Below are 15,128 nucleotides of genomic sequence, written 5' to 3' on the forward strand. Positions count from 1 at the left end.
ATGTAATAACTTCAAATCTATAATATAATAAATTGTAACATGCATATTCTTTATATAAAATATAAATATATTTTCTACATTAACAAAAATATTAAATAACAATAATAAATATATTTAATAATAATAATAGTAAAAACAAATAAATAAAAAATATAATTCCAAAAACATTCATAGAAAGATATAACAAAGTTAAATTGATAACTAATATCCACAAGTTATAATTTCTAAAAACTTGTCCCCGAAAAAACTCAATTGATAAAAAAATGATTAAATAACAATAATAAATATATTTAATAATAATAATATGAAATAAAGTTAAATATATTTAATAATAATAATATAAAATAAAAATAAATAAACCAAAATTATAATTCGAAAACACTCTAAGAATATAACAAAGTTAAATTGATAACTAGTATCTGCACATTATAATTTCTAAAAACTTATTTTAAAAGAACATAGGAGTAAGGGTTAATTGAAATCTAATATAAATGGTGAATTAACATATATGGAAGGTTTATAGGAGAGAAAGAGATTAATTCAATTATTATGTTTCGGAAGAAATAAAAATATACAAATAAAATGAAACATGTTTTTGGAAAAAATAAAAATATACAAATAAAATGAAACATATATGTAAGGAGAAAGCTGATATAGAAAGTATTTATAAAAATGAAAATAGATAAAATTAATAAATTGAATAAATTTAAATAAAAAATATTTATAAAAGTGAAAATAGATAAAATTAATATATTGAATAAATATAAATAAAAAAATTATATAATGAATTGATAAGGTAAGAAACTATTGAAAAGAAATTAGGATAATGAATATTGAAAAGAGATTAAGATAAGTAAATTAATATTGTGAGGTATAAAGATAAATTGAAATAAAATTGAATAGTTGTTAGCTCTTTCTTTTTTATGATGGATTTCAATTTTTAGCTTCAATGTTCTTAAAAATGTATGTATTAAATTTAGAAATCCGTGCTATTAGTATCAACAATGATCAATAAATATATTGAAAGGGGAATAAGATTCCATAAAATATTTAATAGGGCAAATAAACTATAAGTGGATAGATAGAAAATGATAAAATTACTAAATTAAGAGAGGGAGGGGAGATAAGGTTTTTATAAAGATAATGGATGATAGGTTGTGTAGATTGTTGAAACAATAATTTTTGTAGGTTCATCACATCTTTGGATCTTTTGAAGATAGTGAGTTGATAATCAAAAGTTATTTAGGAGGTCAAGTAAGTGGTCGACTAAGGAGTCAATTATGAGACTAACTAAATAGTAAACTAGGCATTTATGGAAACAATTCAAAAGCTATATGGAAACCCAAAGATTATTATAAGTGACATAGATCTCATTTTCTTTGGAAATTTTTGGACGAAATTATTTTCTTCTCTTGGTACTCAATTAACTCATAGCTTATCTTATCATCCTCAATATGACGAACAAACTGAGATAATGAACAAATGTTTGGAAGGATATCTTCATTGCTTTGTATCTGATAGCCACAAATAATGGGTCAAGTGGTTACCTTTGGCTGAATGGTGGTATAACACTTCCTTCCATATTACAACAAAAATGACCCCATCTATGGCACTTTATGGATGTCATCCACTATCCACCACATCATATTTAAGAGAAAATTCTAAGGTTCAAGTAGTGGAAGATCACTTCGAGCATCAACAACAAGTTCTCCAACTCTTAAAGGATAACCACATTCTAGTGCAGAATCAAATGAAACAATAGGAAAACCATCATCGCAGTGAAATAAGTTTTGATGTAGATGACTGGGTATTTTTACGACTACAACCACATAAACAAATGTCCCTCAAGCAAGCTAAGAAGGACGATAAATTATCACCCAAGTATTATGGTCCTTACAAGGTGTTGCAAAAGATTGGTATTATGGCATACAAATTGGAGTTGCTTGCACCTTCTTGAGTACATCCAATTTTCCATGTTTCATGCTTAAAGAAGGTTATCAGTGACAATCTACCAGTTCAAACGATATTTCCAGAACTTGATGAGGAAGGAAAAACCATATTGGATCCTGAAGCAGTCACAGAAACAAGAACGCAACAACTATATAATCAATTAATTTCAGAGTATCTCATTAAGTGGAAGAACTTACCCACTGAAGATTCCACATGGGAGGATGAGAATTTTATATAGAAGCATCTAGAACTACTCAAGCATTGAGGGCAACACCTTTTTTTTAAGGAGAGGGGCATGTTAGGTCACTATAATACTAGTGTAGCCCCCTTATTGTTATTGTTGTGCCCATGTAGCCCCCATATTATTATTGTTGTGCCCCATAGAATCCCAATATTGTTATTGTTGTGCCCTTACATTATAATTGTTATGTAGGCTCTGATTATATTGTGGCCCCTTAAACTCCTATATATATCAAGGAGGTATTTTCATTTGTATCACCAAAGAATTTTTCATTTATGTGATGTAAAGGAGGTTACCCCCTCAAAGAGGCTAATTTTCAAGTCAATGATGTATATTTTCTTCTATTTTGTGATATAGTTGTATACCAGTAGATCTATTCCATGGAGGAGAGATATGTTATATAGGAGGCATAGATATAGCATGAGAAACATGATATTTGATCCTATTGCTTCATATCTTAGCCATGTGGAGTGTTATACATGTCACAACTTTGGCCATATGCAAGAGATTGAATGTTTCCTATTTCTTCAAGGAAAATCCATCAAGAGCAGTAGATTTAGAGAGGAGATAGTAGTAAATTTGATAAGAATGAAAATAAGCAGCCTAAGACCATGTGGAGAAAGGAGTAGTAGCCCGTGAAGTAGAGAGATCATCCCCCTCTGCAATATATGGTCACCTCATGCATATTCATATAGGACTATAGAAGTTTATGAGAGGTGCATAGCCTTAGGGGGAGCATATGGCAACATGATGAGTTGGTTAAGTATGAGTTGTAGCAACAACATATTGATGTGTTAATGAGCCTCATTGCATATTTAGGTCCGCATGATCAACATGCCTATTGGAGGTATAATGAGCTCACGGGGGAGCTATGCATGGTATAAAGTTTCATGGCTTATTTGACCTTTTCACTCTTTTTTTCGCTCATGTATTTGTAGCAACCATATATGTCTTTTCATGAGTTGAAAAAGTGCACTATTGAGCCATATATATGTTCTTCGTTCTCATTGATAGTTGGTTGAAATTTTTTGTAACAACCATGAATAGAAGAAGATCATTGATTCAACCATGCATGGAGGATTTTCATTAAAGTAGCATCCATGTAGAGCACTCTTATGTGCATTTGTTCAGCCATGCATATTCATGATTGGAGGAGTAGCAATTGTAGAAACCATTGTTGAATGAGGTGTTATGGTGGATGTCATCTTCTTTAGCCATATGTATGTACTTGTCATTATTGGCATGATGGTTAAGTAATATCGTTTATGGCATGCATTGTAGTGTGTCTATTATTTCAGCCATATATGCACTCATGTGTGAAATATCACCTTGTTTGCACTCATGTATTGGTGCATTGGTTGAGTGTTCCATTTGTTGGAGAGTGTCATGAGTCTTGGTCATGCTTTGGAGAGAGTTTTGGAGGTATAGTAATGACCATATGTGTGACATTGTACATCATCATATTCAATCATGTACTCTAATATGAATCCTTGTATTATGTTGTTTCATCATTTGATTATTGGTGGATTGGTCCTAGAGCCATGAGAGAGAGTCATGATCATTTCAAGCATGTGTTGGTCTTAGTTTTTCTTGAGATATGAGAGTTTTTATAGCCATGTTTAGGCTTATATTTGTCATGTGTTTCATCCATGCATGGGAATTTGGATTCATTATGTAGCCATGTATTATCATGTCTTTCTTATGGGACATTGGTTGAGTCATATGAGTCTTGTTCATGCATGAGTGAGGATTCATGTTTCAATCATATGTTGGTTATTTGGAGGCCTTGTAAACCATGTATTTTCACTCTTATAGCCATGTAATAGGCCTATGAAGCCTTGTACTTTCATTGCATATCATTGGGTCATAGTCGTTGGTCCATGTGGAGTAGCCTCTTACATGTGACAATGAGACATTGGCAGTAACAGATAGCATGTACAACATGGAGAGATGGTAGAAACCCCGTTACATGTTAAGGGGGAGCACCTTCTGCTTATGGTTAGCATGGTGTTGATAATTATAGGGCGAGTACTTCTCTCATTCCTTACATTGTTGGAATTAATATTGGTTTTTCCCATTTCCATTGATGTCAAAGGAGGAGAGAATTTGGGGTATATGGATATGTTGATGGTGTTGGATACCACCAACATATAGGGGGTATCCTTGATATGAATTCCCAATTAGACCTCACATCATTTGGAGTAGGAGCTCCATTCGGAGTATCAGCCTAACCACCATAACTCTAAGGTTTTCCTTGGCTATAATGAATAACATAAGATATTACACACATATCCTTTGAAATCAACAGGTAAGTTGACACCGTGAAAGACCAATTTCAATGTGTAAACAAAGAATTTCATGAGAGGGGAAACAAGAGTGAGTCTCTAGGAGGAAATTCATAGTACTATACTAAGAGAGGCACACAAGAGCAAGGAAAGATTCATTAGTTATTAAAAAACTTAGTTCACATAGACACAATGATCATTAAAGCAAATACAACACACATTCAACAAGATAAGTACCAAAGCCAATGAAGTAGAGTTAATTTCCTTAGTACATATGAACCTAATGTATACTACAAAAATCTAAAGAATATTCTTACAACATTCATGATACATGCATGAAAATGTGTTACCTCAGCGGTCTTCTAACTATTAAGTGAAATATCTAAGTACATAGTTACACTGGTAACACACTAGCTCCAATAGTGGAACATTAAGTCACTTCTTGCTTCTCTAAGGAATGGTCTTCTCGCCCATGTAAAGTTAAAGAAGCCAAGGCTAGCTCTCCAAAGCCTAATCCTCCAAAATCCTTTTGCTTGAGTTATAAGGTTCCTTTTTTAACAAGAGGAAATACCTTTCATATCCCCTATGACTCTTGGACTCCTAATTTACTTTTGAACTTCCATAAGACTCTTTTGTCCACATGTGACTTTACATATTCCACATATGAATCTTTGATTTCCACCTCTTTTACATTTTTGTCATTTTCATTTTGATAATACATAATTACATTCAACATCATGTGGCAAGACACATTGGCACATATGATATTGTGATAACACTTGTACTAGTCACAACTGGACAATGATGACATGGATATGCATGATGATGTGGCAATGCCAAGATTCCCTCCTTGTTGCTTTGAATTCAATATTCATGATAGATCTGATCTGTACTCCATATTCACCCTCCAAAGGGTCTAGATTAGTATTGGAATCTTTTGAGTCATCATGAAATGCCTTCATTTTTTCTTGGTCCATGATCTCTCCATGTCTCTATAATGGTTCTTTTTTGTGCTTCTTCTTTGCAAGTAGCTCTTTTCTTCTTCTCCTTAACATATTTCTTGAGAATCAACTTGCCATGCTAAGATGGTACACCTGCTAATGAATTTCACTCATGAAAAGAAAATATTAGTCTAAAAAACCATATATTCTATCCCTAACTTGTTCATGGAAGAAGTTGCTTGTGATAGGCCTGTGTAAGGACTAAGGAGGAAAGGCTTATTAAGGATGACACAGTTGAGCTCAGCAGTAGTTGAAAGAAGGCAACACTGCTCACTAGAACTGTGCCATGTTCTATAAGGAGGAGCTCTTCAAGGTCCAACACAATGAGCAAGTGCAAGAGACAGTGTGATGAGCTTGTTAATTGGAACTACAACATGTTAGGCTCGAGGGAGAAGGAGATAATGATAGCATAGTTGAACTTCAGAGTGACTAAGGGAGGCCTTGATTCTGGACTAAAAATGAAACATGTGCTTAGGAGGCAAGTTAGTACTCAGTGCCTGCGCAGTGAGGGAGTCTGGTGGACAAGGGTTGATGGCTTGCTGATTAAAACTGTGACATGCACTGTAACTGAGAGTCATACTTTAGGAAAAGCATATTTTTCTTCAACAATGACTGATTGTTCACTAGAAATTTTACCTACACCAAGGAAGGTAAGTAGGGAAAGGCATGGTGCATTCAGGGGTTGTAGTTAGCAGTGGGAGTGGGACTAGGCACTATAAATGCGACATGCGCTGGGCTTAAGGGAAAGCTTCTATGCTAGCGCAATTTGCCTCTACAACAATAGAGCATCCACTAGAAATGCGTGTAGAAATTCCCACCTGTAGATCACCTGATAATGCAATATACTAAAGCAAAATACTTTATCTACTTCTACAACCAATTTAGTGGAAGCTTAATCGAACATGAGCAACATCAATAAGAACACATATAACTAATATGGAGAAATTAATCACACACAACACAAAAGAATTTACCCGGGGAAAGCCTCAGCCTAAGACCCCACTCTCTGTATTATCATACATAGGATTTATACAAAGCCTTAGCTCTCACACAGCTAGCCAGCTCTCAGTACAATCCTCACAGATGAAGGTATAAATACATTAGGATTACAGAAAGCCTTACCTCTCACAACTAGCCAGCTCTCAGTGCAATCCTCTTAGATGCTCACATGCAATCAAGACTTCTCCTAAGCCTTCTCCTCTGCCCTCCAAGCCTCCTATTTCCTTGCGCAGTTTTTCTTGGGTGATCCTCCTGTTACCAAGTGTAACACTAATCTCTCACACTGATCTCACACCCTGTAAAACTACACAATCCTCAAGGAACCTTAATCCTTCTTCTTGGATGATTTTCCTTTGTAGGAAAAATCCATCCAACTGATAGTACACTGTCCCTCCTCTAATCTCAACTGGGTCTTTCTCTGAACTGACATGCATGAGTTATTTATGAGAGAATATTCAGTTATTTGAAGTGTAGCAGTTACATGCATGCAAGAATTAACTAACTGAACTCACATTAATTTAAACAAACTGTTTAAATCAAATGTAACTGGACTTGACTCAGTTAACTGAGCCAACTAATTACTACTCAAATTAGAACTCATCCTTATCTCTTTAACTGATGGATAAATTCCTCAATTAATAGATAAACTGTTGCATGTCCTCACGTAGACTTCAAGTTTGTTTTTCCTTAACTAATTGACTCAAGATGAATTAATTAATTAATTAATTTACAAACAATTGTTAATATCAAATTCGAATTTTACTTCATATTTTAGTCCAGGGACTAACTAAAATTAGGAATCCATCCTGAACTGCTAAAAATAGAATGCTATTTTTAGCACTTCCATTTTTCATTCCTTGTTGCTCAATCCAGCACTGGTACCCAAACTGCTATTTTTAGCATTTCTTGTTGCCATTTTCAACACTCCCTCTCAACAAGAAAGGCTTCCTCTCGAACCCAATCCTATACCTTCGGAATGTTCTGCATGCAGCACTTCTACCAAGTGTGGTTGCTCCAGCAACTCTCAGAACAAAAAAACTCTGAACTGTCCTCTCTGTTGGGCTAGAAACATACTTTGATGCTAAAGCTCTACCTGTTGCTGACAAGTGCTCCCTTTCTGACCTCTGAGCTTTTGCAACACTCCATGCATCTTGCACCGTTACACACCTCTCTGTGCCATCTTGCACTGGTGCAACACTCCTGTGCCTCTCGCATCGTTGCAGCCTGCTATCTCTACAAAGTCCTAGGACTCCTGCACTGTAGCTCTCTCTACCACTCCATTCACATCTATCTCTACACACTCAGCCAATCCTACTACTCCTTGTCAGGGCTCCTGTAGCAAATTCAAATCAAATAGGTTGGGTAACTCAAGGATCTAGCCCCTCCTCCTTGGGACGATCACTCTACATCGCCCCACCTCCTACCTGGAGGTATGGCTGCATGTGATCCCCCAGCCCACCTGGCTTGAATTCCCCCCCTACTGGAGGTCTCTGCATGAGTAGATGTCTCTACTCGATCTCCTCTCAGCTTCTCTAGTTGTGGCTGCTCCACAACCTCTTGAAGCTGCTGCACCAATCATGGCTCCTCCACAATTGTCTGAGACTTCTTCTGGCGCTGCATGTTGAGAGGTAATTTACTCTTCCTCTCAACCACCAGTATCTAACCTTTGCCTTGCTCCTCAAGGCTTTGCATGCATCTTGTACCTCAAGTGCATACAGGTTCTTGGCTAGCACACTAATCTATTTCCACTTTCCCACTGTCACGAAATTTTCTAGAAAAGGAGTTGATTTTAAATCAGCGATATCTCCCTCATCCGAACTCCGATTCAGCCAATTTTTTTTTTTTGATTTTGGGTATTTTTTTGCAAGGAATCCAAATCTGCTATTTATTTATGAAAATTTTGTACAAAATTTTTTAGATCTACTCTGCAAACTCTCGGCCCAAAACTCAAAACTTTGAAATCTCCTCTCAATATAATGTTCTCTCCTTGATCACCTGTGCTCTGATACCATGTAGAATTTTTTCCACAAATCAGATAGCTCTGATACCATGTAGAATTTTTCTACAAATCAGCTAGCTCTGATACCATGTAGAATTTTGTAGAATTTTTCTACAAATCAGCTAGCTCTGATACCATGTAGAAATTTCCCAACTGTAGATCACCTGATAATGCAATATACTAAAGCAAAATACTTGATCTACTTCTACAACCAATTTAGCGGAAGCTTAATCGAACATGAGCAACATCAATAAGAACACATATAATTGATATGGAGAAATCAATCACACATAACACAGAAGAATTTACCCGGGAAAGGCTCAGCCTAAAACCCCACTCTCTGTATTATCATACATAGGATTTATACAAAGCCTTAGCTCTCACACAGCTAGCTAGCTCTCAGTACAATCCTCACAGATGAAGGTGGAAATACATCAGGATTACACAAAGCCTTAGCTCTCACAGCTAGCCAGCTCTCAGTGCAATCCTCCTGGATGCTCACAGGCAATCAAGACTTCTCCTAAGCCTTCTCCTCTACCCTCCAAGCCTCCTATTTCCTTGCGCAGTTTTTCTTGGGTGATCCTCCTGTTACCAAGTGTAACATTGATCTCTCACACTGATCTCACACCCTATAAAACTACACAATCCTCAAGGAACCTTAATCCTTCTGCTTGGACGATTTTCCTTTATAGGAAAAATCCATCCAATTGATAGTACACTGTCCCTCCTCTGATCTCAACTAGGTCTTTCTTTGAACTGACATGCATGAGTTATTTATGAGAGAATATTCACTTATCTGAAGTGCAGCAGTTACATGCATGCAAGCATTAATTAATTGAACTCACATTAATTTAAACAAACTGTTTAAATCAAATATAACTGGACTTGACTCAGTTAACTGAGCCAAATAATTACTACTCAAATTAGAACTCATCCTTATCTCTTTAACTGATGGATAGATTCCTCAATTAATAGATAAACTGTTGCATATCCTCACATAGACTTCAAGTTTGTTTTTCCTTAACTAATTAACTCAAGATGAATTAATTAATTTATTTACAAACTGTTGTTAATATCAAATTCGAATTTTACTTCCTATTTTAGTCTAGGGATTGACTAAAATTAGGAATCCATCCTGAACTACTAAAAATAGAATGCTATTTTTAGCACTTCCATTTTTCATTCCCTGTTGCTCAATCCAACACTGGTACCCAAACTGCTATTCTTAGAATTTCTTGTTGCCATTTTCAACAATGCGACTTGCACCCTATGCTAGCATATTTTTCCTTTACAGTGGTTGACTATCGACTGGAAATGTGCCCTACTCTCCAAAAGGCTCACTTGAAGAGGAAATTGCATAGTTGGCTAAGGCATGAAACAAAAGGCCAGGTCACCTTCTCTTGAAGGTGTTCATTGCACTATGAGGGGAAGGAGTCCTTGTGGCACAATTTTATTTTGCAAAGGGCCACTAGAAATTCTCCATGCACTATACAAGGCAAAATTGCTCAAATATTAGTACAATGAGTCAGTGCATTACATAAGGGTTAGTGATCATGATTTGGAGGAACTCAATGTACAACCCTAGGAGCTGGCCTTGAAAAACTCTTAGTGCACAAGTCAGGGAGAGAGATATCAGATCAATGAGGCTCATGGATAGGCTCTTTTCATCCATGAAAAGAGGGTTAATGTATTCACATCTTTCACTGGGCAAGAGGACCAAGTGTAGGTTTTAACCCCATACAGAAATTACCTACATACAAATTCTAAAACACATAAAATAAACAATGCGAGAGCATAACACATAAAACACATATACACAGAGATTTCCCCTAGATCCCAAAACCAGGACTACCAGCTTGATTTTTTATTATGTTCCTTTCAATGTTATAATACATATTTATACACACCGAAGCATCCAATACCATGAACCAAAAACCATCGCGTCCAAAACCATGGACCGATAACCATTGCATCCAAAACCATGTGCGAAAATCATGCACAAAACCATAGGTAGGTCCGCCTAACCTAACATAGGGTCCAAAACCAAAATTTTCCGAGGCACTGCCCTGGACCCCATAGAGTGGGGTTACCTGCACCCCTCAAACCCCCTGTGACTCCCCCCACTATGCAATCGGTGCAACGAAGGGGGGGGGCTCCGCCCCCCTCCTAATCCCCCGATTAACTATGTGGGCTAGTCGTGGAAAGAATATAACACAACCCAACACTCTCCCACTTGTTGTTTTCCTTCCATAGGGGGCCACAAGAGAGCTTAGTCATTTATCCAGCCCTACAATGCCCATTGTTTCTCTACACCAAGAGAACTTCTCAGAGCTCACAAATTTTGTCAATGCATCTGCAGTATTCTTCAAAGTGTCCACCTTTATCAGCAACACATTTTTGTCTTCTATCATATCCCTCACAAAGTGATACTGAACATCAATGTGCTTTGTCTTTGAATGGTAAGCAGGGTTCTTTGGCAAGAAAATTGCACTTTGGCTGTCACAGTCTATCCTTATAACTCCCTGTACTAACCCCATACTTGAACACAATCTCTGCAACCAAACTGCTTCCTTGCTTACATGAGTGGCTGCCATGTATTCTACCTCTGTAGTTGATAGTGCCACTACAGATTGTTTCTTACTCATCCAACTGACTGCACCTCTAAATAGGTTAAACACATACCCACTTGTAGATCTTCTCTGATCTAGATCTCCAGCCCAATCCACATCAACAAAGACACGGATATCCAAAAATCTGTCCAATCCTGGTCTTCCTTGGTAGCACAAACCATAATCACTAGTGCCACGCAAATACCTGAAAACCCACTTCACTACTGTCCAATGCTCCTTCCCTGGTTTTGATATAAACCTGCTCAATACTCCCACTGCATGTGCAATGTCTGATCTAGTACAGACCATTGCATACATCAGGCTACCGATTGCACTTGCATATGGAACACAGGACATGTCCTCTTCCTCTCCTTGTGTCTTGGGACACTGTTCAACAGATAACTTTACACCTACAGGAATAGGAAACTTCACCGGTTTACTATCCTGCATATTAAACCTCTGCAATATTGTCTCGACATACTTCCTCTGGTTTAACTAGAGCTTCCTCTTTGTCCGATCTCTTTTAATTTCCATGCCCAAAATAAATTTTGCAGCGCCGAGATCTTTCATGTCAAATTTGGAGGACAAATGGGTCTTCAAATCCTGGATAATTTCTTTGTCATTTCCAACCAGCAACATATCATCCACATACAAGACCAGATAAATAACATGGTCACCAATTAATTTAAAATACACACAATGATCTTCTTTGCTTCTGGTGAAGCCAAGTCCCCATATAAATGTATCAAATTTATGATACCACATCCTTGGTGACTATTTTAACCCATACAGAGACTTCTTTAACTTGCGTACCAGTTCTTTCTTACCCTTCACCACAAAGCCTTCAGGTTGCTTCATGTAAATCTCCTCTTCCAGATCCTCGTGAAGAAATGTTGTCTTCACATCCATCTGTTCTAACTCAAAATAAAAAATAGCAGAAACAGATAAAAGTAATCTAATAGAAGTTACCTTGGCAACAAGAGAAAAAATATCACCAAAATCAATTCTTGGCACCTGGGAATAACCGTTTGCTACCGACCGAGCTTTGTGTTTCTCCACCTTTCCTTCTGCATTTGTCTTCTTCTTGAACACCCATTTGCTACCAATGGGTTTCCTTCCAGCAGACAACTCCACCAGATCCCAGGCCTCATTTTTGTACAAAGATGCCATTTCATCAACCATGGCCTCTTTCTAGAGTTTTCCATCCTCTGAATCTACTGCTTCCTTTACAGTTCTGGGATCATCATCAGTAATAGATAAAGCAAAATTTGAATAGAAAGCAGATAGACTATACCTTTCTGGCTGCCTTCTTTCTCGAACTGATCTTCTCACACTCGGAGTTTGTGGCTCTTCATCTTCTAATTCCTCCTCTGCTGTAGAGTCTAATTCTTCCTCCTTTAGCTCAAAATCTATCTTCTCAGGTTCCTTTGGTTGGACTTCATGTTTAATAAAATCTTTCACCTCTCTGAACACCACATCTCGGCTATACAAAACCTTCCTTGTTACTGGGTTCCAAAGCTTATAACCCTTTAAACCATCCTTATACCCAATAAATATGCACTTTTCAGATTTACTATCCAACTTGGTTTGTTTCTCCTTTGGAACATGTACATATTCATCACATCCAAATACCCTCAGATGTGAAAGAGAGGGTTTCTTACCAATCCATACCTCTTGTGGAGCTTTATCCTCCAATGTTGATGAAGGTGATCTGTTGACTAGGTAGCACGCTGTCTCCACTGCCTCTGCCCAGAATTCCCGTCCTAACCTGGCACCACTGAGCATGCTTCTTGCGCTTTCCATCAACGTCTTGTTCATTCTTTCTGCAACTCCATTTTGCTTAGGTGTATATGGAGTAGTTTTCTACCGTGCTATACCACACTTCTTACATAATTCTCCAAATTCCTTACTCCAAAAATCTCCACTGTTATCTGTCCTCAGCACCTTTATCTTCTTCTCTGTCTGATTTTCCACCAGAGACTTGAATTATTTAAACTTGTCAAAGACTTCAGATTTCTTCTTAAGGAAATATATCCATGTATTCCTTGAGAAGTCATCTATAAATGATACCTAGTATACAGACTTACCCAATGATGGAACCTTCACAGGTCCAAACACATCACTATGCACAAGCTCTAATATATGTTTTTCTCTCTTACCACCAGAGGGGAAACTCACCCGATTCTGCTTCCCATATACACAATTTTCACAAAAATAAAAATCCAGAGAGCTATTACGCATACATTCTACCATACCTTTACCATAAAGTATTCGAAGGCCCTTCTCTCCAATATTTCCAAGCCTTTGATGCCACAACATGGTCTTCTCTCCAGATACCACTATATTTTCTTCTCCACTTTCAGGAACCACATAATTGTTGTACCCATCAACAACCGTGCTACCTTGCAGCTTGTACAGAGTTCCAATCCAAACTCCCCACATCAATACTATTGCTCCCCAAACTATCTTGCAGTTATCCTTCTCGAACACTATCTTTACACTTGCATCATCCAACTTGCTTACAAAAATCAGATTTCTGGCCAATGCAGGAATATGCAGAACACCCAGAAGTGTTTTAACCCTTCCACCTTGCAACTTCAACTTTACTTTTCTTCGACCAATGATTCTAGCCTTCATATCATCCCCTAAGAAGACATCACCACCATCGTATTTCTCATACTTGCAGAACCACTCTCTATGGGGAGTGAAGTGAAAGGATGCACCTGAGTCAATCAACCATGCCTCATGATCTACATGTGTACTTGAAGAAGCCAAGTACACATCCCCACCTTCATCTAAGGTGGTTTTTTCCTCTGCAGAAGGAGCATCATCAGATCCCTTTCCTTTATCAGGAGCTTTAGATTTATAGCCCCTTTTGTAGTGCCCTTCCTTTCTGCATTTCTAGCACACCAGCTTTACAGGTTTTCCTGGAGCTTTAGATCTCCCTCTAGATTTAGATCTCCCACTCGATGACTTATTTTTGTTTCTGTTCTGAGACCGTCCTCATATAGACAAGGCATCACCATTCTGGCTCTCCATATTTTTCCGTCTCATCTCCTCCGTCAGCAAGGATGAGACTATTTCATCAAACTGCAAGGCAGTTGCATTGCTACCTATTGCAATAACTAGACTATCCCACAAATCTGGTAGAGAACACGACTAACTGATGCGCTTATCTTCATTTAAAATTTTAATATCAACAGATGCTAACTGACTTACCATAGTATTAAATGCATTCATATGCTCTGTCACTGAGTCTCCATCTTTCATCCTCAGGTTATACAGCTTTTTCCACAGGAACAGTTTATTCACCAGAGACTTAGATTCGTACAAAGTCCCTAACTTGTCCCACAAAGCCTTCGCCATAGCTTCCCCTGATACATTCAGCAATACTGAATCTGAGACACACAATCGTATTGTGCTCTTTGCCTTTCGTTCCAACTTCTTCCATTATTCATCGGACACTCCCATTGGTTTAGTACCTGGATCTACCGCGATCCACTAATCTTTATCCACCAACAGATCCTCCATCTTGAGTTTCCACAACTCAAATCTCTAACCATTAAATTTCTCAATATCTATCTTTCCACTACTCGCCATCTTCTTTCACCACCAGAATTGATCTCACAGATCTCCCACTTAATAGGGTCTACCACAGGCCCGAGTGAAACCCCTCAGCAACAAAGGCATCCCCTTGAAGCCAAAACAACTCTGATACCAAATGTAGGTTTTAATCCTGTACAGAAATTACCCGCATACAGATTCTAAAACACATAAAATAAATAATGCGAGAGCATAACACATAAAACACATATACATAGAGATTTTCCCCTAGATCCCAAAACCAGGACTACCAGCTTGATTTTTCATTGTGTTCCTTTCAATGTTATAATACATATTTATACATGCCGATGCATCCAATACCATGGACCAAAAACCATTGTGTCCAAAACCATGGACCGAAAACCATCGCGTCCAAAACCATGTGTGAAAATCGTGCACAAAACCATAGGTAGGTCCGCCCAACCTAACATAGGGTCCAAA

The sequence above is a fragment of the Pinus tabuliformis genome, chromosome J, assembly GCF_031772625.1.
Source record: "Pinus tabuliformis cultivar Carrire ecotype Pingquan chromosome J, CPIR1, whole genome shotgun sequence".
NCBI lineage: Eukaryota > Viridiplantae > Streptophyta > Pinopsida > Pinales > Pinaceae > Pinus > Pinus tabuliformis.